Below are 26,335 nucleotides of genomic sequence, written 5' to 3'. Positions count from 1 at the left end.
GGAAGGAGTGCTGGGAAGCAGTTATCACATGAACCTCACACTGAGGTTCTGCCAAAGCATGGCATAATACACACAGAGAAATTGGTATTGATCTCATCAGCTCCTATGGATTCAGTTATCTCTGTGCTGATGCTTCTCAAATCTGCTTATTCAGACCTAATCTCCCTGCTGACTTCCAGTCTTGTATCGCCAACTGCCTATTGGACATCTTAAATTGGATGTCCCAAATACATCTAAAATTCATCTTAAACTCAACATATCCAAAAATGAACTCATTATCTTCCCTCAAAAAAATCCTCCTCTCTTCCTAATGTCAATATAACTATCAAGAGTGCTGCCATCCTCTCAGTCATCAATGTTTGCAAACCATGTGTCATCTTCAGTTCCTCACTATCTCATACCACTATCTCACACCACACCTTTATTGCTAAGGCCCATCGATTTTACCTTCATAACATCTCTTTCACATGCCCCATTCTCCCCTCTGACACTACCACAACATTGTTGAAGGCTTTCATCATCTCATGCTTGGACTATTGCAGCAGAATACTGATTGGTCTCCCTGCCTACAACCTACCCTCGACCGAGTTCATCCTAACTCAACTGTCAAACTTATCTTCCTAAAATGTAGGTCTAACTCTGTCACTGCACTTGCTTAGTAAACTCCAGTGGCTTCCTATGACCTCCAGGATTACATATAAAATCCTTTGTTTGGCATTCAGAGTCCTTCATAACCTGCTCCATGACCCCTTTATTAGTCTTCTTACACCCTCCCACATGCTTGTGAATTCAGTGACAGTGGCCTCCTTGCTGCTGTTCAAACGAGGCACTCCATATCCTGACCCTGGTCATTTTCACATTCCAGAAATAATCTCCCTCCTCTTCTCCACATACTGGCTTCCTTCAAGTTCTAGCTAAAATTCTACTTTCTACAGGAAGACCTTACCAATTCCTCTTAATTCTAGTGCCTTCTCTCTATTAATTATTTCCAATTTATTATCCAATATATTTGCATAGTTATCTTTTCCATTAGACTGTGAGCTCTTTGAGAGCACGAACCATCTTTTATCTTTCTTTGCATCCCCCACGCTTAGCACAGTGCCTGGTACATAGTAGGTGCTCAATGATTTTCCTGATCGACTATAGAAATACATTAAACTTAACAAAAAAAGGAAGAGGACTTTAAGGAAAATTACCTTGTAACCTGTGTAGAAAATAAATTGAAGAAAAGAGCAGGAATCCTTAGATTCCATCAAGAGATAAGATATCAATGCCTAGGAGGCTGGAATGCATAGAGGTAGGGTAGATGGTAAGGTCCAGAGGACATTAAGATGCAGTGACAAAGCATATGGTAAGACCCTGTGGTCCTTGATCTCTCCAAAAGGAACAGAGTTAGTGAGTGATTCCCATTCCATGCAAGCTAAATAGAGCTCAACTCCAATCCTGGGCTTTCTAGATGTAACAGGCCAGCAGGACGGAAGGAAGATGCATCGCCGCCAGGCCCTCCCTCCTTGCCTTTCTTTCTCTCATCACAAAATGGGCCCAACCTTCTTTTCAAACATTATATACTAGTCAACTTCACACACACTACATTCTAGCCACACTTCTCCTCTTGCTATTTCTCAGAAAAAATACTCCCTCTCCTGTCTCATCTTTGAACTGGCTGTTCCCTACCTACACGGTATTTATCTCTGCCACCTGGAATGCCTGGTTTCCTACAAAATTTTGCTCAAATACCACGTTCTACATGAAGTTATTACTGAAGACCACACCCAAAAGCTTATGTTCTTCTTGCTCAAAATGTTTATCCTGTTTCTGTGTCAAATATGCTTATTTTTGTTACATGTCTCCCTGATAGAATGTAAACTCCCTAAAAGCACTTATTTTTTCTTTGCTGTCCTTAAGGTAGTAGGTGTTTAATAAATGCTGTTTTTTAATAAATACTGTTGACTGCTTGAAGAAAAACAAAAGGAAGTTAACGGAACTAAGGATAAAATTTTAATGCACTGTGCTAAGTTACCTAAATAGGTAGTGAGGGTATTTGATGTACCTGAAAGGACTCTGAAGCTCCTAAACACTGGAATCTGAGATGAGCTAAAGCTAAGCCTAAACTGTTAACATCTAATTCTAAGGGAAACTGCTCAAAATGAAATAAAGGCTGTCATTGTTCTTAAGCCTTGAGAATGACTAATGTTAACTAAGCATGGGTAGTCAACAGTAAAAGTGTAGTGTGAGAAGTAACCAACTATACTCTGGTTTTCGTTTCTTTAATTATTGTTATAAACTGTGTGTGATATTTTAATGTAAAATTTGAGATTACCATTTATGCTTTCATTTCAATGAAAAGTTCTCACTTTCTACATTATCCCTAGAGAAAGTCTGGCCAAACAATTCACACAGCTACATACCCAAGGCATTGCTGTTGAACTTGTGGCAGAGCTACCTAAATTTCAGGCATGAAAGAAGAAACAAATCTATGCAGGGCTAGTTTTGCAAAAGCAGACATAACATAACACAGGATCATAAGTGAAAAGTAAAACTAGAGATAATGAGCCTAACCTACTTATTGTACAGTTGAGGTACCTGAAGCTTAAATGACTTGCCCAAAGTCACATAGATGATAAGCAGCTGAGCTGGAGTTTGAATCCAAGTCATCTAATTCCAAATCCAACGGTCTTTCTACTGTAGGCAACGCAGACTGTTAACATCACAATGCCTAAGTAAGTTTTGCTGTCCTCTCAACAGAATTTTGGATTATTTTAAGTTAGAACTAGAAAGACTCTTTAAGACCATTTAATTCAATTCCATCTTAATAATGAGAAAAATATCTATATTAGTAAAATAACTACTCCAAGGCAATACAACTAGCTAGCTAGGACTGTAATCTAATACAAAGCACTCTGAAACATTTTTTTTCCAAAAAGAGTTAATAAACAAAGGGCACATTTAAAATTTAAATAATTATTAAAGATGACCTAAAGACTTATATATTAATTAGAGATTATGGTATCAATTAAAGAGGTAATTTTTTTGAAGGCCAATGAAAGACTTCTCTTAAGAGTGATTTAATTCCATTAGAATTGGTACTGCTTCATTTTCTACTTTTAAGTAACAAGAAGTTAAGTTCGTTGAAAAGCCAATATGATTAATATATAGGTTTTAATTCTTCAGACACCTAGCTAACAATAAACCACATAATTGTATTGCTTTAAAGTAAATTAACTTCTACAGGTAGTTACCAAATTATTTTCTTCACTATATTAAAAATCGAGATCTTTTTTGACACAAAAAGTAGCTTCCAGTAGCCAAGATGGCAGAGTAAGTCACTCTCATCCTCCCTTATTGACCTCTGAAAGCCCAGAAAATAATGCCCCAGGAAAAACCCTGGAACAGCTGAGCCAGCAGAAAGATCTGAGTAGCAGTCTTGCAGCCCAGGAAGCTTGGGGGATTAATGGGAAAGGCCCCTCTTGCCCTGGGGGAGGGGGAACAGTACAGGACAGGAGGCATCCCAGCAAGACTGTCCCACCTCAGCATACTAGGGGGAGATCCTGAGCCCCAGGGTAGTGGAGCAGGCAAGCGCCAACACCAGGGCACCCTGAATACCTCAGTACAGGCAGGGGAACCAGCAGACACCAGCTTGGAAAACCACTATTTTTAAAGGCTTTCACCAGCAGCCAAATCTCCTGGTGCCTCAACACAATTCCAGGAAGCACAATTCCAGGAGGGAAAGCTTTAGGCTGACAGACATCCTGGAGCAGCAAAACATCCCTGTGCAGGGCCCGGGTGAGCAGGAGCCAAAGAAATGAATCCTAGGCACAGGTGATCAGGAGACAAAGAAAGTGCAAGGCCCAGGTAAGCAGGCATTCCCCAGGGACCAGACTCCCCACCCCCACTCCAACAGCTCCAGTGTTGCTGATCCCAGCCCAGACCAGGTAAGCTGCCAGAACCCTACAACCTCTAACTGCCAGCATCTGAGGCCCCAGCACACAAAGCCTAGGTCTGGGGCTCCCAGCAAAAGAAGCTTGGGTCAGTGCCCCCTGCACTCTAGCAGAAGAGCTCAACTTTTTCTTTAAAAGTCAGGAATTAGGCAAAAACCATGAGCAAAAAGGAGAAATGGACAATGACCATAGATTCTTATTATGGGGTCAGGGAAGATCAAGGCACAAATTCAGAAGAGGACAACACTGTCAATATACCCACATCCAAAACCTCAAAGGGGAATATTAACTGGTCTCCAGCCCAAAAAGCCTTCTTGGAAGAGCTCAGGAAGGATTTTAAAAGTCAAATAAGAGAGGTAGAAGAAAAGTTTGGAAAAGAAATGAGAGGTATGCAAGACAATTAATAGCTTGGAAAAGGAAGGACAAAAATTAGCTGTAGAAAACAAGTCCAAGTACACTGAAGAAAACAACTCCTTAAAAAATAGAACTGGCCAAATGGAAAAGGAGGTACAAATTCTAAAAGAAGAAAACAATTTGTTAAAAATTAGAATTGGGCAAGTGGAAGTTAATGACTCTATGAGACATTACGAATCAAACAGAAACAAAAGAATGAAAAATAGAAGAAAACGTAAAATACCTCACTGGTGAAACAACTGACCTGGATCCAGGAGAGACAATTTTAAAATTATTGGTTTACCTAAAAACTATAATGAAAAAAAGAGTGGGCAGCATCTTTCAGGAAGTCATCAAGAAAAACTGCCCCAAGGTACTAGAACCAGAGGATAAAATAGCCATCAAATGAATTCATCAATCACTCCCAGAAAGAAAGCCCAAATTGAAAACGCCAAGGAATATGGTAGCCAAATTCCAAAATTACCAGATCAAAGAGAAAATACTGCAAGCAGCCAGAAAGAAACAATTTAAATATCATGGAACCAGTCAGGATTACACAGGACTTTGCAGCTTCTACATTAAAAGATCAAAGGGCGTAGAATACCATATTCCATAAAGAAAAGGGGCCTGGATTACAAGCAAGGATCAACTACCCAGAGAAACTGAGCATAATCTTTCAGGATAGGAGATGGACATTCAACAAAATAGGGGACTTCAAGCCTTCCAGAGCTCCACAGAAAATTTGATCTTCAAATATAAAACACAAGAGAGGCATAAAAAGGTAAACAGGAAAGGAAAAAAACATCATGTTATTAATAAGAGAAAATTGTGGGGCAGCTAGGTGGTGGAGTGGATAGAGGGGAGGCCCTGGAGTCAGAAGGACTTGAGTTCAAATCCAGCATCAGACACATAATACTCACTGTGTGACTCTGGGCAAGTCATTTAACCCCAAATGCCTCACCAAAAATAAATAAATAGAAGCAAATTATTTACATCCCTACAAGGGAAAATGATACTGGTAACTCTTGAGAACAATATTGTTATTATGACACTTAAAAGAGGTACACATAGACAGAAGGCATGGGTGTAAGTTTACTTTGATGTGATGATAAAAAGCCTAAGTGGTGAAAAGGAATTGCACTGGAAAAGAGGAAAGAAGGAGGCAGACAAGGGTAAATTACATCACATGAAAAGGCACAAAAACCTATCACGGTGGAGGGAAAGAAGGGAGGGAGATCAGCACTGTTTGAACCTTACACTTATCCGATTTGATTCAAAGGGGGAATAACACAGGTATAGAAATCTAACTTACCCTATAGAAAATAGGAGGAGAAAGAGAAAAGAAAATGGAAGGGATAAATAGAAGGGATGAAAAAAGTAGTAAGGGTAAAGGGTAAGAAAAGTGAGAGGGCTAATAGAAGGGAGGGCAGACTGAGGGAGGCAGTGGTCGAAAGCAAAACTCTAGGGAAAGTGAGGAAGGAGAGAGAAAAATCATAAACAGGTGAAAATAGGATGGAGAAAAAGACACAGATAGTAACCATAACTATGAATGTGAATGGGATGAACTCTTCCATAACAGGAAATCGAATAGTAGAGTGGATTAAAAACTAATCCTACAATATCCTGTTTACAAGAAACACATTGAAACAGAGGGATACACACAGAATAAAGGTAAAAGGCTAGAGAAGAATATATTATGCTTTGGTTGAAGCAAAAAAAAAAAAAGCAAGGGGGGACCTCACCTCCTTCTCCGACTCTTCACCCTTCCCTTTTTCTCCCCTTCCATCTCTTCCCCTTCCCCTCGCCTCCCCCTTCCCTTCTCCTCCCCTCTCCCATCCCCATCCTTTCTCCTTCTTCCCTTCCCCGGCCTAGACGATGCCATGGTGGAGACGGCCGAGGAGGCCACGGAAGCCACCGAGGTGGACATCACGGGGCTATGCCAGGACATTTTATCCAAAATGGCCACGTACCTAACCGTCGAGCTGACAGCCACCAGTGAAGACTATAAACTTGTGGAAAATATGAACAAACTTACTAGCTTGAAGCATCTAGAAATGAAAGATACTGCAATAAAAGTAGAAACCTAAAGGACTTAAACCAGAAATATGCAGCACTTCAGCCTTATCTGGATCAGATCACTTTAACTGAGGAGCAAGTAGCAGCTCTGGAGCAGGCAGCTTACAAGTTGGATGCATATTCAAAGAAACTAGAAGCAAAGTACAAGAAGTTAGAGAGGCGATGAAAAAATTCATTAGCACAAAGACTTTACAAGAATGTTTCCTAAGAGCTGAAATAAGTGGGATGGAACTTATCACTATACTTCAGTTTCTAAAACGAAGCAGTGCTGCTGATCCAAGGAGAATCCCAGCCCTTACCTCTGGTTGGATGTTTAACTTTGACCACCCCTTGATGTTTCCTAAACCTGTAGCCCCTGGAACCTCATCTTATCGTGTGCTTCATTGTGTGTGTGCCCTGGACCAAGGCTCAGAAATCAGGAGCAACCCCCTCGGGAGCAGACACAAAGGAGAGGCTCTCATCTCCCTGTCTCCTCCTTTCTTTCCTTTCCCCGAGGCCTCCCCGCCACCCCGTTCATAACCTGTTCCTCAACTTCAATAATAAATGCCGACTTATGACCCAAAAAAAAAAAAAGCAAGGGCAGCAATCCTGATCTCAGACAAAGCAAAAGCAAAAACAGATTTAATTAAAAGAGATAAGGAAGAAAACTATATCCTGCTAAAAAGTAGCATAGACAATGAAGTAATATCACTGCTAAACATATATGCACCAAGTGGTACAGCATCCAAATTCTTAGAGAAGTTAAGGGAGTTAGAGGAAGAAATAGATAACAAAACTATACTAGTAGGGGACCTCAGCCTCCTCCTCTCAGAACAAAATAAACAAGAAAGAAGTTAAGAAGATAATAGAATTTTAGAAAAGTTAGAAATGGTTGACCTCTGAAGAAAACTGAATGGTGATAGAAAGGAATTTACCTTATTCATGGCGGTAAATGGCACCTACACAAAAACTGACCGTGTGCTAGGGCATAAAAATCTCACAATCCAATGCAGAAAGGCATTAAATGCATCCTTTTCAGATTATAATGCCATAAAAATTACATGTAATAAAGGACCATGGAAAAAATAAACTAAAAATTGATTAGAAACTAAATAATCTAATCCTGAAGAATGAATGGGTCAAACAACAAATCACAGAAACAATCCATAACTTCATCCAAGAGAATGACAATAATGAGACAACATACCAAAACTTATGGGATGCCACAAAAGTGGCTCATGGGGAAAGTTTCATATCTCTCAATTCTTACATGAATAAAATAAAGAAAGAAGAGATCAATAAATTGGACATGCAACTAAAAAAGCTAAAAAAAGAACAAATTAAAAATCCCCAATTAAATACCAAATTAGAAATTCTGAAAACCAGTGGAAAGATTTAAAAAATTGATATTAAAACTATTGAACTAATTAATAAAACTAAGAGCTGGTTTTACAAAAAATAAAACAAAACCAAAACAAAACAACCAAACAATAAAATAGATAAACCTTTAGTTAATTTAATTCAAAAAAAGGAAGAAGAAAACCAAATTACTAGCATCAAAAAGAGTGAATTCACCACCAATGAAAAGGAAATCAAAACAATAATTAGGAGCTATTTTGCCCTAATTGTGACAATCTTGGTGAAATGGATGAACATTTAAAAAATATGAATTGCTCAAATTAAGCAAAGAAGAGGTAAAATACTTAAATAACCCAATTTCAAAAAAAGAAATTGAACAAGCCATCAATGAACTCCCTAAGAAAAAAAATCTCCAGGGCCAGATGGATTTGCAAGTTAATTTTATCAAACATCTGCAGAAAAATTAATTACAATACTACATAAACTATTTGAGAAAATAGGTGAGGAAAGAGTCCCACCAAATTCTCCAGGAAGAGCCAAAACAGAGAAAGAAAGGTATAGACGAATTTCCCTAATGAATATAGATGCAAAAATTTTAAATAAAAATTAGCAAAGAGATTATAGCGACTAATCTCAAGGATAATACACTAAGACCAGATAGGATTTATACCAAGAATGAAGGACTGGTTCAATATTAGGAAAACTATTAGCATAACTGACCATATATTAACAATAAAACTAACAGAAATCATATGATTATCTCAACAGATGCAGAAAAAGCATTTCACAAAATACAACACCCATTCCCATTAAAAACACTAGACAACATAGGAATAAATGGAGTCTTCCTTAAAATGACAGGTAGCATCTATCTAAAACCATCAGCAACCATTATATGTAATGGGGATAAGCTAGAAGCATTTCTAATTAAATTGGAGGTGAAACAAGGATGTCCATTATCACCACTGTTATTCAATACAGTACTAGAAAATGTTAGCTTTAGCAATAAGAGAAGAAAAAGAAATTGAAGGAATTAGAATAGGCAAAGAAGAAACAAAGCTATCACTCCTTGCAGATGACATAATGGTATATTTAGAGAATCCTGGAGAATCAAGTAAAAAATTACTTGAAATAATAAACAAATTTAGCAAAGTTGCAGGCTATAAAATAAACCCACATGAATCATGGGCATTTCTATATATTAGCAACAAAGCCCAAGAGAAAGAGATAGAAAGAAAAATTCCATTTAAAGTTACTGTAGACATTATAAAATATTTGGGAGTCTACCAGTCGAAACAAACTAAGGAAATGTAGGAACACAATTACAAAACACTTCTCACACAAATAAAGTCAGATTTAAAGAACTGGAAAAATATCAGTTGCTCATGGGTAGGCCAAAGCTAATATAATAAAAATGACAATTCTACCTAAATTAATTTACTTATTCAGTGCCTTACCAAAATACCAAAAATTTATTTTATAGAGCTAGAAAAACCAATAAAAAAATTCATCTGGAAGAACAAAAGGTCCAGATTATCAAGGGAACTAATGAAAAGAAATGCAAGGGAAGTGGCCTAGCTATAACAGATCTTAAGTTGTATTATAAAGCAGCAATCACCAAAACTACTTGGTACTGGCTAAGAAATAGAGTGGTGGATCAGTGGAATAGGTTAAGTATGCAAGACACAGTAGTCAATGAACTCCCTATTTAACAAAAATTGCTGGGAAAACTGGAAAATAGTATGGCAGAAACTAGGCATAGATCAACATCTTACACCCTATACCAAGATAAAGTCAAAATGGGTATTTGGACATGATAAAAACTAAGCAAACAAGGAGAGCAGCAAGGAATAATTCACCAATCAGATCTATGGAGAAGGGAAGAATTTATGACCAAACAAGAGATAGGGAACATTTATGAAATGCAAAGTGGAGGACTCTGATTACATTAAATTGAAAAGTTTTTGCACAAAGTCAATGCAACCAAGATTACAAAGGAAGCAGAAAGCAGGGAAACAATTTTTACAGCCAGTGTCTCTGATAAAAGCCTCATTTCTAAAATATATAGAGAACTGAGTTGAACTTATAAGAATACAAGTCATTCCCCAATTGATAAATGGTCAAAGGATATGAATAATCAGTTTTCAGAGAAAGAAATTAAAGCTATCTATAGTCAAATGAAAAAATGTTCTAAATCACTACTGATCAGAGAAATGCGAATTAAAACAACTCTGAGGTACCACCACATCACACCTATCAGATTGGCTAACATGACAAAACAGGAAAATGATAAATGTTGGAGAAGATGTGGGAAAATTGGAACACTAATGCATTGTTTGTAGAGCTGTGAACTAATCCAACCATTCTGAACAACAACTGGGAATTATTTCCAAAGGGCTATAAAACTACGCAGACTCTTTGACCCAGCAATACCACTTTTATGTCTGTATCCCAAATACATCATAAAAAAGGGAAAGGACCCACATTTACAAAAATATTTATAGCAGCTCTTTGCGTGGTGGCAAAGAACTGAAAATTGAGAGGATGTCCATCAACTGGGGAATGGCTGAACAAGTTGTGGTATATGAATGTAATGGAATACTATTGTGCTATAAGAAATGATGAGCAGGCTGATCTCAGAAAAACCTAGAAAGACTTACATGGACTGATGTTGAGTGAAGTGAGTAGAACCAGGACAATATTGTACACAGTAAGAGTCACATTGTACGATGACTGACCTTGATAGGTTTAGCTCTTCTCAACAATGCAAGGATCCAAGACAATTCCAAAAGACTCATGATGGAAAATGCTATCCACATCCAGAGAAAGAACTATGAAGTCTGAATGCAGATCAAGGCATACTATTTGCTCTCTCTTTCTTTTGTTTTTTTTTGTTTTATTTCTTCTTTCTCATGGTTCCCCCCATTAGTTCTAATTCTTCTATACATCATAACTAATGTGAAAATATGCTTAATATGAATGTATAGGTAGAGCCTATATCAGATTACACACAGTCTTGGGGAGGGGGGAAGAGAGTGGGGAGAAAATTTAAAACTCAAAATCTTACAGAAGTGAATGTTGAAAACTGAAAATAAATCATTTTAATAAAAAAGTAAACATACAAATGCTTAGAAGTCAACTTCTATTACTATAATTACTATAATAAATATTTGTAACTGACTTCAAATGTTAAATGAAATATAATTACTATTAGATTGTGAGATCCTTAAAGGGCAGGAACTGTTTTTTGGCTCTTTTTGTATTCCCAGCACTTAGCACAATGTCTGGCACACAGTAAGCACTTGATAAATGTTTACTGACTGACTACTTGGTAATCACATTTCCTTAATTGAGTCAAAATTAGGATTCTTAAGAAATAACTTGAGAGAAGACTGGAAAGAGGAAGTAATCAAAGACAATTTTTGATTAATCACTGCAAAAAAATTAATGTGCATATGATTTGCCACTTTAAAGGACATACTGTAAAAGTACAGTCAAAACATGGTAGTAAAAAAGTTTCTGCTTTAAAATATTATTTGTGTCTGCTTCTTCCTCTCAGTGAATTCAGGACCGTTAAACAGCAGAGGGGCAGCAAAATAAATAACTTCTTTCGATGTGTTTGTAACATCTACATGGCAGTTGCTAGCAGAATAGATTGGCACTTCTCCATAATTCTATAATAGGAATGCTTCTCAAACAAGTGCAGCATTTTCATCCCATGTATAGTAAAGATCTAACTCTTCCAAGATCTCTCCCTCCTACTTCTTATAATTTTGATCCAGTCTTTTGCACACTCTAGCTAGAAGAGGATATCTCAAAGGGAAGGAAATGCTATGTGAAACAAAAACATTTCCATTTCAGGAATGATGCTCCATTTTCTTCCACTTTTCAGATCGACAAAAGTTATTATGGATGAGATTTTCATTCTTTGTTGTTACATCATGCATTTGTGTGTGTGAGAAACTTAGCATTTAAAAAGGATTACTTGAGGAGAAGAGTTAAAGAAGAAATAGATATTTTGTGGTCTAAGTTACCTTGGCTTTTCTTGTTGAAGGCAGGTCATTTACAAGCCAAAAAGTAAAGAGTTCTTTCTGTTTCAGTTTAATTATATTTACCTGGAATGCCCCCCATCCTCACCTCTGCCTATCAGAATCCTTTTCTTCCTTCAATATTCAGTTGAAACACCACCTTCTGCAAAAAGCCCTGGTTTCCACTCCACCAACTACTATTACAAGAGCTTTCTGCCTTTCATTTATTTTACATTAATTCTCTATGTACTTATCTTTATACATGTTGTTTCTTCCAACAGAATATAAGCAACTTGAGTGTAGTAACGTTTCACTGTTCTTCTATCTTTACAATACCTAGAACACAGCTAATAAGCAAAAGCAGTAGCTTTTTAAATTCCTGTTCACTTAAGAGATTTATGGCATATAAAATACAATTAGTAAATGTTTGTTTAAATAAACTGAGTATGCACCTAAGAAAGATAATAAGATTAACAGGATACTGAGCCTGCTATCAAATTTAAATCTAGTACTTAAGAAAAAAATATGCACACAACAACAAAACAGAAATGACTAAGTATATAAAGAGAGGTACAAACAAAGCTACAAAAGTACAAAGCTAGAAAAGCTCGTTAAATTAAAATAACTGCTTTTGGAAAAAGTAGATGATTGTGAAAGCAATTCCACTTAAGCTGGGTCTTAAGTAAATTAAAATAACTGCTTTTGGAAAAAGTAGATGATTGTGAAAGCAATTCCATTTAAGCTGGGTCTTAAGTGATAAGAAGAATTTGAAAAGGCAGAAATGTAAGCAGTATAACCACAAATAAACAAGGAAGTTATGAGAAAAGAAAAAATAGTGCATTTTTTGTTAGAAAGTTTGATTCAGCAACTTAATCCTATTTACCTCAGTTATTTATTGGACCAGACTAATTTTGCCAATAAAGGAATAATCAATGAGAGAAATAATTTTGCTCTATAAAAAAACTTTTCTCCATTTCTTGTTTCACAACTACTTCTTGGATATTACATGCCAATGATTGAACAAGAAAAACTTTAAGAGACAATTGCAACCAGACCAAAAAATAAGGCAGAAAAGTACTGAGCTTTTTTAAAACTGCAATCTGAACCCAAAAAAAGACAAAATTTTAACTATAAATACTTAAATTCAAACAATGCTGCTTCAGCTGAAGAGAATATAACCAATCTATAGAGCTTAGAGAAGGTATGAATGGAATTTCCTCTACATTAGTCCATTTCATTTTATAATGCTGACTGCAGTCTAAAATAAACTGGACCAGAATTACTCAGAAGTTCCAGAATTAATTCCACTGAACATAGCTGAATTAAAGGGTTGCATTAGCTCTTTAGCTTAACGTTATTTAGTATTTCAACCATCTTAAAAACTAAGACACTGTTATTAAGAACTGTTTCCACTGGACAAAGCAAACAGAAGAGTATGGGAAATTCACAAATTCAGAAATGAGCACCCAAACATAAGGCTAACATTAGGGATCAACATATAGGTTCTTTACCATAAGAAGTCAATCTCAGAATTCAAAAAGTAGTCTAACTCTAATTTATGTTCAATATCAAATAAGTCTACCATCAGCCTCCTTACTTCTAATCAATCTTAAAGGAGAAGGGGAGAGGCGGCAGTTTCTAGCTATACCATTGAAAGACATTACTCTCCTATATGCTATGTCTACCAACTTCACATAGGCCTCAAATGGAATACCAGGAAGATAGAAAAAGTAGTACCTTTGGTACTGGCAAGAATTGTAACTCCAAAAAGATTTTTGGTCTAGACCTATGATTTCATCTGTGTAGGGAACTTTCAGTGTGGAAATTTCCTCTAATGCAGTTAAGTAACTTATCTATAACTCAAGAGTCTTTACTAGAATTATCTGGGGTACTGTGAGGCTAAGTAATTTGCCCATGGTCACAAAACTGGTATTTGTCAGAATTTAAATTCAGGTCTTCCTGACTCCAAGAACAGCCGTCTATCTAATCCACAATGCCAGGTCAAACTGCTTCTTTCCACAGAAATTAAAAGATGGATAATGGGTTCCGCTTCCAGGAGCCAAGATGGCGGAGTAAAAAAGTGGTCACTGTCACTCTCCCCTATCAACCTCTGAAAACCCAGAAAATATCACCCCAGAAAAAAACCCTGGAATACCTGAACTAGAAGAAAGACGGGCAAAAGCAGTGCAGCAGCCCAGCAAACAGGTCTCCCAGTGCCTCAGCAAAAATAAGGGAAACAGCACTACAAAAGGCCCCAGGTGGATAAGTACCCTGCAGCATTCATCTGAAAAGAGCTGAAGAAAGCAACCTAAAGTCTTCTTCAAGTCTGAGCCTTGCTGATTCCAGCCCAACACCAGGTAAGCTGTCAGAACCTCCAACTGTCAACCAGGAAGAGATCCTGAACCCCAGGTGGTAGAGCAGGCAAACACCAACACCTGAACCCCTGAGTGCCTCAGCCAGGGCAGGGGGAACCAGTGGAAACCAGCTCAGAAAACCACCAGGTGCCTCGGGCACTTCTACCAAAGGAATCTCCCAGTGCATTAGCAGAAATGAGGAAGATAGCACTTCAAGGAGCCCCAGGCAGATAAACACCCTGCAGCACACATCTAGAAGGAGCTGAAGAAAGCTAAAGGAAAGGAAAAGCAGGCAACCTAGAACTGCCTGAAAGTTCCAGCCTTGATGATCCCAGCCCAACATCAGGTAAGCTGCCAGAACTCTACAGCCTCCAACTGCCAACATAAGAGGCCCCAGCTCACAAAGCCAGTGACCAAGACCTAGGCTCCCAACACAAGAAGGTTGGGTCAGTGCCCTCTGTTCCCCAGCAGGAAAGCTCAATCTCTTTAAAGGCCAGGGAATAAAGAAACACCATGAGTAAAAAGAAACATACCACAGATTCATATTATGAGAAGAGTGAAAATCAAGACAGAAATTCTGAAGAGGACAACATTGTCAACAAACTCACATCTGTAACATCAAAAGGGAATATGAACTGGTCTGAAGCCCAAAAAGCCTTCTTAGAAGAGCTCAAGAAGGATTTTAAAAGTCTAATGAGAGAGGTAGAAGAGTCCTTAAAAAATACAATTGGCCAATTGGAAAAAAAGTACATTGAAGAAAACAAATCCCTTAAAAATATAACTGGCCAACTGAAGAAGGAAGTACAAAAACTAACAGAAGAAAACAACCTGTTAAAAACTAGAATTGGACAAATGGAAACTAATGACTCTATGAGAGAGCAAGAATCAGTCAAACAGACACAAAAAAATGAAAAAATGGATAAAAACATAAAATACCTCATCGGTAAAACAACCAACCTGGAAAACCGATCCAGGAGAGACAATTTAAAAATCACTGGACTACCTGAAAATCATGATGAAAAGAAGAGCCTGGACAGTATCTTTTGAGAAATCATAAAGGAAAACTGCCCTGAAGTCCTAGAACCAGAAGGTAAAATAACCATAGAAAGAATACACCGCTCACTACCTGAAAGAGATCCCAAACTGACAACGCCAAGGAATATAATAGCAAAATTCCAAAATTACCTGATGAAAGAGAAGGTGCTGCAAGCAGCCAGAAAGAAACAATTAAAATATCATGGAACCACAGTCAGGATTACATAGGACCTTGCAGCTTCTACATTAAAAGACCGCAGGGTGTGGAACAAGATATTCCTTAAGGCAAAGGAGCCTGGACTGCAGCCAAGGATCAACTACCCTGCCAAAATGAGCATGACTCTTCAGCGGAGGAGATGGACATTCAACAAAATAGGAGACTTCCAAACCTTCCTCATAAAAAGACCAGAGCTCAACAAAAAATCTGATCTTCAAGTCCAAGATTCAAGAAAGACATAAAAAGGTAAATGGGACAAAAAGATACAAAATGTTGTTAATAAGGGCGGACTGTTTACATCCCTACAAGTGAAGATGACACTTGCAACTCTTGAGAACCGTATTGTTATTACACCATGTTAAAGGATATATACATAAAGGGGGTGGATATTAGTTGATCTGGATGTAATGATAAAAAAAATATACAATCAAGTGGGTTAAATGGATCCAAGTAAGTGGATTAGTCTGATCTCAGAAAATGTACTGAGAAAGGAGGAGGCAGACAAGGGTAAATTACATTAGAGGAAAAGACAGAAAATCCTATTACGGCAGAGGTAAAGAAGGAAGGGGGGTGAGCATTGTTTGAACCTTACTCTCCTCAGATTTGGCTCAAGAAGAGAATAACATAATCAGTTAGGTATGGAAATCTAACTTGCCCTATGGGCAGTAGAAGAGAAAAGGGGAAAGAAAAGGGAGGGGGGAGGGAAGGGAGGGAAGAAGCAGTAGGGGCGAAGGGAAAGAGAGGGGAGGGGATAATAGAAGGGAGGACAGACTGAAGGAGGTGGTGGTCAAAAGCAAAGTACTGGTGAGGTGGTGAAGGGAGAGAGGAAAAAGAAAAGCATGAACTGGGGGGAAAAGGATGGAGAAAAAGACACAGATAGTAATCATAACTGAAACTTGAATCACTATTTTTTTTCTCTTGAGTTTTGTTTTCTCTTTCTGATGGTTCCTCCTATTGGTTTTAATTTTTAATTACAACTTCACTAATGTGAAAATAAGTTCAATAGGAATGTAAATGTATAGCTTATATCACATTGTGCACCTTCTTGGGGAGGGTGGTGGGAAGGAAGGGGGAGAAAAATTTTAAACTCAAAACCACATGGAAATGATTGTTGATAAATCAAAATAAATTAATAAAATATAAAAAAAGATGGATAATGTCCAAGATAAGCTTATATTTTAATACTTAAATGGAACCATGATCTCATCAATGTGGGTATTATTCCCTACATAGATGCAGACAGCCTATACATACCGACTCATTTTGCATAATTGTTGTTTGTATTTTCCCATAGATCATCCACAGATGATCTGCTCAAGCTATTGGAAGCCTTCCTCAAGGACTTTTTATATGCCATGGACACAAGTACAGCTCTTGGCCTATCCTTCTGCTCCCAATGTATGAATGGTCCAACTCCTTTTCCTACTCATATATTTCCTGAATAATGAACCCATCTCAAACTGCCTCATACAAATTGTAATATAAGCTATAAATCTAAAATATCTCCCAAAGAATTTGTAAACAATGATAACTGTCAACAGGCAATCACAACTAAGTGATTCTAGGAAAATGATGGAATATCACAAGTCCAGGAAACAAGCTCATCAGACTGTCCCAACAAAAACTATAAGAATGCTGCCAGTGATAGAGGGGAGAGGGAAAGAGCAAGGAAGGGAAACTGAACAATGACATAAAATGCTAACAAAATGTCCCTCTTGCCCTGACAAATAATGCTTCCTACAGGTCTCAAAAGGAGAGACCCAGAATAGTTAATTGGTTTCCTTGGCAGAGCCTAAGTGCAAAGACTGTAGCTATGTGAAAGAATCATCAGAGAAAGTATCTGGGACACTCCTCTTAGTCTTACAGCGTGCCCCTCATCAACATAATTCCCTAGGACCAGTGTTAAAAGAGATGGAGTGGGGGCCTAGAGAAAGTGCCAGATCTGTCTTACCTACCCCAAAAAAAAACAGTATAATCACCTAGAGGTCTGTCTTCCTTTTACCCATCCTTCCAGCCTCACCAAAAGGAAATGATAAAGAAACAGGAACATTTAAGTAAGCTCCCTCCACATGCTACTCCAACATTGGGACAGAGAAGAACCAAGGGAAGAGGGCAGGGAATAAACATTTATATAGTACTCACCATATGTCAGGCATTGCACTAAGTGCTTTACAACTATTATCTCAACAACGGTGAGGGGAGTAATGCTATTTATTATCCCCAGAACAACCCAGTAACAGAAAAATCAGCTAGCTGGCCTTAGGCAATGGTTTATAGAGACAGAGATAGAGATAAAAATATGGATATGAATATAGATATATATACAGAGAGAGAGAGAGAGAGAGAGAGAGAGAGAGAGAGAGAGAGAGAGAAAAAAGAGAGAGAGATACAGTTTAGTTTAGTTTCAGACGTAGTTTAACCCTTTTTTTCTCACTGGAAGAATATAAACAAGAAGGTCCCCCACCCTTTTGCCACTGAACATGTGAAAAGGGTTTCTCAATTTAAATTCAAGGTTCAAACTCTCAAGATATTTCACACCTTTAAAAATAGACAAAAGTTACCACTAAACTTCTTGATAATGAACAAGTCAAAGAAAGGTTTCAATTAAATAAAGGATTTTTGCAATTTAAAATAACCAAGTAACAATATTAACAAAGACCTGAAAAATAAGACGTAAAAGAAATGCCAAAGATAAAATAAAATGGAGAGCAAACAGGTTAATGCAATTAAACAATGATTTCATTATTTACCAAAAAATTAGGTAAGAGTTAAAAGAACTTTTAAAAATAAAAAGGATAGAACATAAAAATTATTTAAAAATCAATCAACAGGAAAAAAATGTTAGTTAACAAAGATCAATCAACAATGATAATCAAAACAGAATTCAAAATATCAGTGACAATCAGAAATGAAGACCTGGAAAAAAGATCAAGATACTTTAACATTAGACTAACAACAATACAGAAAAGACAGAAAGAGGAAAAAATATGGCTCCACATTAAAAGGAACTGAAGGAAATTCTCCAAATAGATTAAAAAAAGACATTTCACAGATGTAAATAAGTCATCAGACTCCAGCAAGCATAGAGAATCTAAAATTCAAGTGTCTAACACAAATAATTATCAAGTTTCAAAAAAACAAAGAAAGAAGAATTCTTAAAGTCAAATGAAATGTGTTATAAAGCAGTAACTGGAATTTTCCCAGATTTTTCAGCATTCTCAAGGGAATGAGGACAAAGAGAATCAAAAATAAGTACTTCTTAAAAAACAAAGATTTGGATACAAAAAATGCATATCTTAAAAATTTTAACAGTTTATCTGAAAGCAAGAAGGCCATTTAATATCAACAGGAATTCAAAAAGTTTATTTTTTAAAGTTCTACTAAAAAGAGACTTGCTACTAGTCAGGGAGGATTTTCAGATCTCCATCACAAGACTTTTGAAACAAAAAATGTTAGGATTAAAGAAGCATTAAAATGTATTTAGAAATACAAGTGTCCAAAACTGATAATAAACCAAAAAGAAAGAAAGAAAAAGAAAAAAAAACACAAATTACTAGGAATCATGCAGCTACTAGATTTAAAAGATAAAAATTTAATTTTGTTCACTAATTAGCTTCACCAGGAGAAATTCCAGAAAAGGAAAATACAACTCACTCCCTCTAGACAATAAGAAAAAAAGTGAATGAAGAATAAAATGCCAGAAGATAAACCAAATTTAGCACTTAATACATTCAATTAATAAATTTTTAAAAAAAACCACTGACTGGCATCAAACATCATACCATGAACTACATAAAGTAAAAAGGGTATTTACTTGCCTATGAGGAATTTACATTCTATGTTATATGATAACAAGTACACATCAGTATAAAACATACAAAATAAATATGAAATAATTTCAGGGAGAAGCACTAGCTGAATTTTCCTGTTAAAAAAGTAAAAGAATCAAAGAATAATTTTTTTAAAGTGATCAAGATGCTGTTTGTGGAAAACATCTTTAATGAAAAACACTAATAGATTAAAATTTAGAAGTTGGTCTAAAATGCATCCATCAACTGAGAATTCAAAATAAGCAAAAGTAGCAAAAAAAATTTTTAAAGGGCAGAAAGGTTTTTTTCTTTCTTTTTTGACATTTTTTTTAATTAATTTATTTATTTTTAGTTTTCAACATTCATTTCCATAAGATTTTGAGTTTTATATTTTCTCCCCCTCTCTTCCTTCTCCCCTCCCCAAGACAGCATGCAATCTGAGAAAGGCTCTACCTATACATTCATATTAAACGTATTTTTACATTAGTCATGTTGTAAAAGAAGAATTAGAACCAATGGGAGGAACCACAAGAAAGAAGAAACAAAACAAAACACAGAGAGAAAGAGAGCAAATAGTATGCTTTGATCTGTATTCAGATTACATAGTTCTTTCTTTGAATGTGGATAGCATTTTCCATCATGAGTCTTTTGGAACTTACAACGGAACTTATAACATCACTAACGTGAAAATATGTTAAATAGGAATGTATATGTATAGCCTATATCAGATTGTGCGCCATCTTGGGGAGGGTGGTGGGGAGGAAGGGGGAGAAAAAATTTAAACTCAAAACCATATGGAAGTGATTGTTGATAAATCAAAATAAATTAATAAAAATAAAATAAAACTGAGTCTTTTGGAGTTGTCTTAGATCTTTGCATTGCTGAGAAGATCTAAGTCTATCAAAGTCAGTCATTGCACAATGTGGCTGTTACTGTGTACAATGTTGTCCTGGTTCTTTCACTTCACTCAGCATCAGTTCATACAAGTCTTTCCAAGTTTTTCTGAAGTCCGCCTGCTCGTTATTTATTATAGCACAATAGTATTCCATTACATTCATATACCACAACTTGTTCAGCCATTCCTCAAATGATGGGCATCCCCTCAATTTCCAATTCTTGGCCATCCCAAAAAAGAGCTGCTATAAATATTTTTTGGTATATGTGGGTCCTTTTCCCATTTGTATGATCTCTTTGAGATACAGACACAGAAGGGGTATTATTGCTGGGTCAAAGGGTCTGCATAGTTTTATAGCCCTTTGGGCATAGTTTCTGATTGCTCTCCAGAATGGCTGGATCAATTCACAACTTTACCAACAATGCATTAGTGTTCCAATTTTCCCACATCTTCTCTAACATTTATCATTTTCCTGTTTTGTCATGCTATCCAATCTGATAGGTGTGATGTGGTAAGGGGCAGAAAGCTATTATAGAACTCATTTTCTTTCCCTCTAAAACCTGCCCCACTCCTCCTTTCCTTATTATTGTAGAGGGTAATACTACCCTCTCAGATCCTCAGGTTTACAATCTAGGTGTCATTCTTGACTCCTCATGATCTCTCAACAAACCACCCATATCCAAACTGTTTCCAAAACCTGTTGATTTCATCTTTGTAGCAACTCTCCAATTACCCCCTTTTCTCCTCCAATACTGCCACCACTCTAGTACAAGCTTCATCACATCTCACCTTGATTATTGCAATAGCTTGCTGGTGGGTCTGTTTGCCTCTAGTCTTTCCCCACTCTAATCAATTCTCCATTCAGCCACTAAAGCAATTTTCCTAAAATTCAGGTGCAATCATCACACCTTCCCCCACATTCCACCTCCCCCACACACAAACACACACTCAAAATCCAGTGGCTTCACTATTGCCTCTAGGAACAAATACAAAATGTTCTCTTTGTCATTCAAAACTCTTCATAACCCAACCTCCTCCCACCTTTCCAGTTTTCTTACCCCTTACCCCCCCCCGGCCCCCAACATGCTCTCCTCAATCCAGTGACAATGACCTCCTGGGAACTCCATGAACAAAAACCTCCATCTCTCTGTTCTTTATCTCATTATCTCTGGCTATCCACCATGCCTGGAACACTCTCCCTCCTCTACTCTGACTACTAACCACTCTTGGCTTCCTTTAAGTCCCAACAAAAATCCTATCGTCTACAGTAAGCCTTCCCCAACCTCTCTTCATTCTAGTGCCTTCCTTTACTTATTTCCTACTGATCCTATGTACAGTTTGCTTTGTATATATTTGTTTACATGTTGTCACTCCCATTAGACTGTAAGCTCCTTGAGGGCAGAGACTGTCTTTTGCCTCTTTTTTTTTATCCCCAGTGCTTAGCACAGTGCCTGGCATATAGTAGATGCTTAATAAATGTTTAGTGATTGACTGAATGATTTTCACACTAAATGCTGAAAGGCATGTTAAATAATCAATATTTAACAATATATATTTTTTAAACACACCAAATAATATCCCAGTTAAATTCATAAAGAGAAGCAGCAAGGAATGGAAGAAATAGCAATGAACCTGGGATCAGCAGATATCTGGATTCAAATTCTGTCTCTGATACATAATATCTGTATGACCATGATTAAGTCATTTAGCCTCTCTATGCCTCAGTTTTCCATAAAATGGAGACAACATCTATAGGTATTAGGGTAAGCATCAAATTAAATTACGGATATCATTTATCAAATCCTAAAATGATACATAAATGTCATATTATTATAAAAGAAAAATTAGTCTTATAAAAATAGATAAAATATAATAGAAAAGTACTTCAAAATATCCATTATCAGGATATGATGAATCTAGTAAAAAAGATTGGATATGAAGAAATCACAGTTACAAACTGTTTAATAAGCTAAAAGAGAGGCAGAGCCAAGGTGGCAGAATAGCAGGAAGAAGCTTCCCTTCCTCTTCCAACAGAGCTAAAAAACATAAGACGAAATCCTGATGGGAAAATCCAAGAAGCAGTCATAGTGATTCCCTTGTCCAGCCCAGGTTCACAAAGGAAGACAGATCTATGGACTTTGGCAACTGGGTTCAAATCAAAGCACTTCAGCCTAAGAGAGAGGCTGTACACATGAATAGGTCTATGACTCAGACACACGAAGACCTAATGCAAAGAGCAGGAACAAGAGCCAACTGGAAGCTCTGTTACCCACTAGTCAGTTCTAAATCACAAAACTAATCACAAGCAGATCAACTAGAAAACCTGTATCCAAGGGTGGTTTTCCATTCCAAGGTAAAGAAAGCTCTCTGGTCTCAGGAAGTGTAAGGGAAGAATTTCAGAAACAAGCAGAAGCAGCAAGGTGGCTCGGACTGCAAGAGCACAATGGGATCTCAGTTCCAGCTTCTAGCACAGTCTGAAGCCTGCAAAGGAATAATAAACCTGTGCAAGAATCTCAGACCAAAGTGGAGCAAAATATTCTGTCACTCCAAAATAGAGTTTTTCCAGCTGTCTGATAAGGACTGAGGAGTTCAGTAGCAGTCTGTTGCTTAGAACCCCCAATCCCAGATTAAGAACGTGCAGAATTAGGGGAGATGGGAACAGAATATGCCAATGATCAGACTTTATCCTGGATCAGAACATTTTGGAAGCTTGTGGGTATCCAATCTGAGCTGTCCCTGAGAGTCTCAAATAACACATTTAATACCCTTAAAAAAGCAGCAACAGGAACCAACCTACACTTTCCTTCCAGCTATACGAAGAACCTGACCCCAACAAAGTCCAGTCAAAGGAGGGGAGAAAAATGAACAAAAAAGAATACTACTACTGTTAACAAAAAAAAAACTGTTCTGATATGAGGGACACTCAAAAAACAAACCAAGAAGAAAAGAATGACTCTCAAACAATGATAAGCAAACACTCAAGGAAAAATATAGCTGGGCACAAATTCAACTAGAATTCTTGGAAAAGATGGAGAGGTTTTTTTTTTAATTTTAAAATATAATAGATTGAGATCACAAAAGGTGGGGGAGGGGAAGTGGAACACAAATGAGAGCTATGGAAGAAAGAATTGGAAAAGAAATTAACATCTTGGCTCAAAGAAACATAAACCTTGCTCAAGAAACAAACCTCCTGAAAACTAGAATGGACCAAATAGAAACCAAAGGCTCCATGAAACAACATAAAATATTAAAACAAAGTCATAAGGCTGGGGGGAAAAAGAAAGAAAGAAAGAAAGAAAAACTGTAAGGTATCTCAAGGAAAAATAGCTAACTTGAAAAATCATTGGATTGGGAGGGACAGGTTGAAAGGAGAGAAAGAATACAATAAATAGGGGAGAGAGGAACAGGATGGAGGGAAATACAGTTAGCAACAATAACTGTGAAAAATAATTCTGAAGTAAGTGTCTCTGATAAAGGCCTCATTTCTCAAACACATGGAGAACTGAGTCAAATTTATAAAAATAAGAGTCATCCCCCAATTGATAAATGATCAAAAGATATAATCATTTTTCAGATGAAGTAATCAAAGCTATCTATAACCATATGAAAAATATTCTAACTCACTATTTATTGGAGAAATGCAAATCAAAATAATTCTGAAGTACTACTTCATACCTATTAGATTGTCTAACAGGACAGAAAAGGTAAATGACAAATGTTGGAGGAGATGTGGGAAAAATGAGACATTCATGCACTGCTGGTGGAGCTGTGAACTGACTCAACCATTCTGTAAAGCAATTTGGAACTAAGCCCAAAGGGTTATAAAATCATGCATACCCTTTGACCTAGCAATACTATAACTAGGTCTATATCCCAAAAGAGATTAAAAACAAAAAAGGAAAAGGACCTATACGTACAAAAATATTTATAGCCACTCTTTTCTGGTGGTAAAGAATTAGAAATTGAGGGGATGCCCATCAACTGGAGAATGGCTGAACAAGTTGTAGTATGTGATTATGATGGAATATTACTGTACTATAAGAAATGAGCAGGATGCTCTCAGAAAAACCTGGAAAGTCTTGCATGGGCTGATGCAAAGTGAAATGTACTGTGTACAAATTAACAGCAATATTGTAAGATGATCAGCTGTGAATGACTTAGGTATTTTGGCAATATAACAACTGAAGACAACTCTGAAAGACTTACGATGAAAAAAGTGACCCATTCCCAGAGAAAGAACTGATGGTGTCTGAATACAGACTGAAGCATAATTTTTTTATTTTTGGGGGGAGGTTTTTTTTTGGTCTGTTTTCTTTCACACGATGACTATTATGGATATATTTTGCATGACTACACATGTAAAAAATGTTGGATTGCTTGAAAGCTAAACCCAAAAAGAGCCTAGACATATTTTAAGAAATCTTACAAGAAAACTGGCCACATCTCTTAGAACATGAGTATAAAGTAGAAAAAGAAAGAATCCTCTGGTTACCTCCTTGAAAGAACCCCAAAATGAAAATCCTTAGGAACATTACAGACAAAATCCAGAGCTTCCATCCAGAAAACAAGACTTCAAGTATTGAGGAGGCATTCTCTTCAATAAGGAAACTATTGGTTCAGACCAATAAAGAAAAAAATTATAAAGAAACATATATGAAAAAATAAAACAAATATTGAGAATTAAATCTAGCAGGAAAGTAAATAAAGGTGGAATTGTTCTCCAAAGCTTTTAAATATATTAACATGCTGTGATGAACAAAGTGAGAGGGAGCCTGATGTAGCCAAGAAACCCTGTGTTCAAGCCCCCTCTGACACAGACTAGCTTTATGTGGCCCTGGGCAAGTCATATCACTTGGCAGTCCTCTTAGCAACTCTCTCAAAATATGATTTGCTGAGAAGGTGTCAATGTACATTGGTAGAGTTTCTTTCTCTGGACCCTGTACCAATGAAATCAAGACAATAATTTGATTACCTATGTCATAGTATTCTTACAGAAAAGATGGAAAGGTGATGACTAAATGATAATACAATTAGATGAATTCAGAGCCACCTGAATAGCCCAAAGAAAAGTCAGTTTAATGGTAACTTGGTTGGAAGTGTTCAGTTAACTAATCCAGGGATCTGTCTTGGCCCCAAGTTTCTATCTTGGGATCTCCTCTCTTCTCCCTCCATACTATTCCCTCAGTAATCTCATAAGCTTCAACGAGTTTAACTGTCCATTCTATACATATGACCATCAGACTTTGGTCCCTGATCAACAAACATTGGACATTTCAAACTACATGTCCTAGAGACATCTTAAATTCAACATATCTAAAACTGAACTCATTATTCCACCAACCCCTCAATGCTTTGCTCTTCCAAAATTCCATATTTCTGTCAAATGCACCACCATCATTCGAATGTCTTAGATTCATAATTTTGACACTATCCTCAAATTTCTCACTTTCCCTCTTCCTTCCCTACTCTCCCCCTGTATCTGGTCAGCTGACAAAACAGCTGCCTTTTGTACATCTCTTGCTTCTCTTCATTCACCCATTTACCACCTTAGTTCAATCCTCTCACTATTGCAAATGCCTCCTAATTCCTACCTCAAGTCTCTCACTACTCCAGCCCATCCTATACACTGATGCCAAAGTGATTATCCTAAATCTTAGATATAACAATGTGATTTCCCTTCTCAAACAACTCCAGTGGCTTCCTTTGCAACTAGGATAATATATAAACTCTTCCCTTAAGTTTTGAAACTCCTGTAATAACCTGACTCCAGACTATCTTTACAGCTTTACTGGGCATAACTCTCTCTTCATACTATGAAAACCATGCCTAGAATGCATTCTCTCCCTACCACCATTTTACACAGTCCTTCTCCTGAATTCAATATATTTCCCTTAAACACCCTCCACCCCTTCCAAACTTCCCCCTTGCTATCAAGAGCAGCAACATCCTTTTCCAGTCACACAGGCTCACAATCTAGGTGTCATCCTTGACTCTTTATTCTCTTTCACTCAGATAACCAACCTGTTGCCAAAGCCTGTTGATTTTTACCTTTATAACATCTTTCATATATGCCCTTTCTCTCTCCTCTGCCACTGCCAGCACCCTAGTTCAGGACCTCATCACCTCACACCAAGACTACTGCATTAGCTAAGTGTTCATAAGTCCCTCTGGATCAAGTAAACCCCTACTCCAGTCTATCCTCCACTCAGCTGTCAAACTAATCTTCATAAAGTACAGATCTGACTATGTCAC

General features: G+C 37.0%; 1 protein-coding gene and 1 pseudogene across 6 annotated transcripts in view; one reads left to right on the top strand and one right to left on the bottom strand.

The window, feature by feature from the left end:
• The window catches only part of CDC42BPA (CDC42 binding protein kinase alpha), a 430,427-nt gene that overhangs the window by 336,619 nt on the left and 67,473 nt on the right, over positions 1-26,335 (bottom strand). The window lies entirely within an intron of this gene.
• LOC110205423 (biogenesis of lysosome-related organelles complex 1 subunit 2 pseudogene) lies at positions 6,212-6,659 on the top strand (annotated as a pseudogene).

Source organism: Phascolarctos cinereus, unplaced genomic scaffold (assembly GCF_003287225.1).
Source record: "Phascolarctos cinereus isolate Bilbo 61053 unplaced genomic scaffold, phaCin_HiC Scaffold_5;HRSCAF=322, whole genome shotgun sequence".
In the NCBI taxonomy this organism is placed as follows: domain Eukaryota; kingdom Metazoa; phylum Chordata; class Mammalia; order Diprotodontia; family Phascolarctidae; genus Phascolarctos; species Phascolarctos cinereus.
The sequence above is the reverse complement of the archived record's forward strand: the minus strand, read 5'-3'. Positions and strand labels throughout refer to the sequence as shown.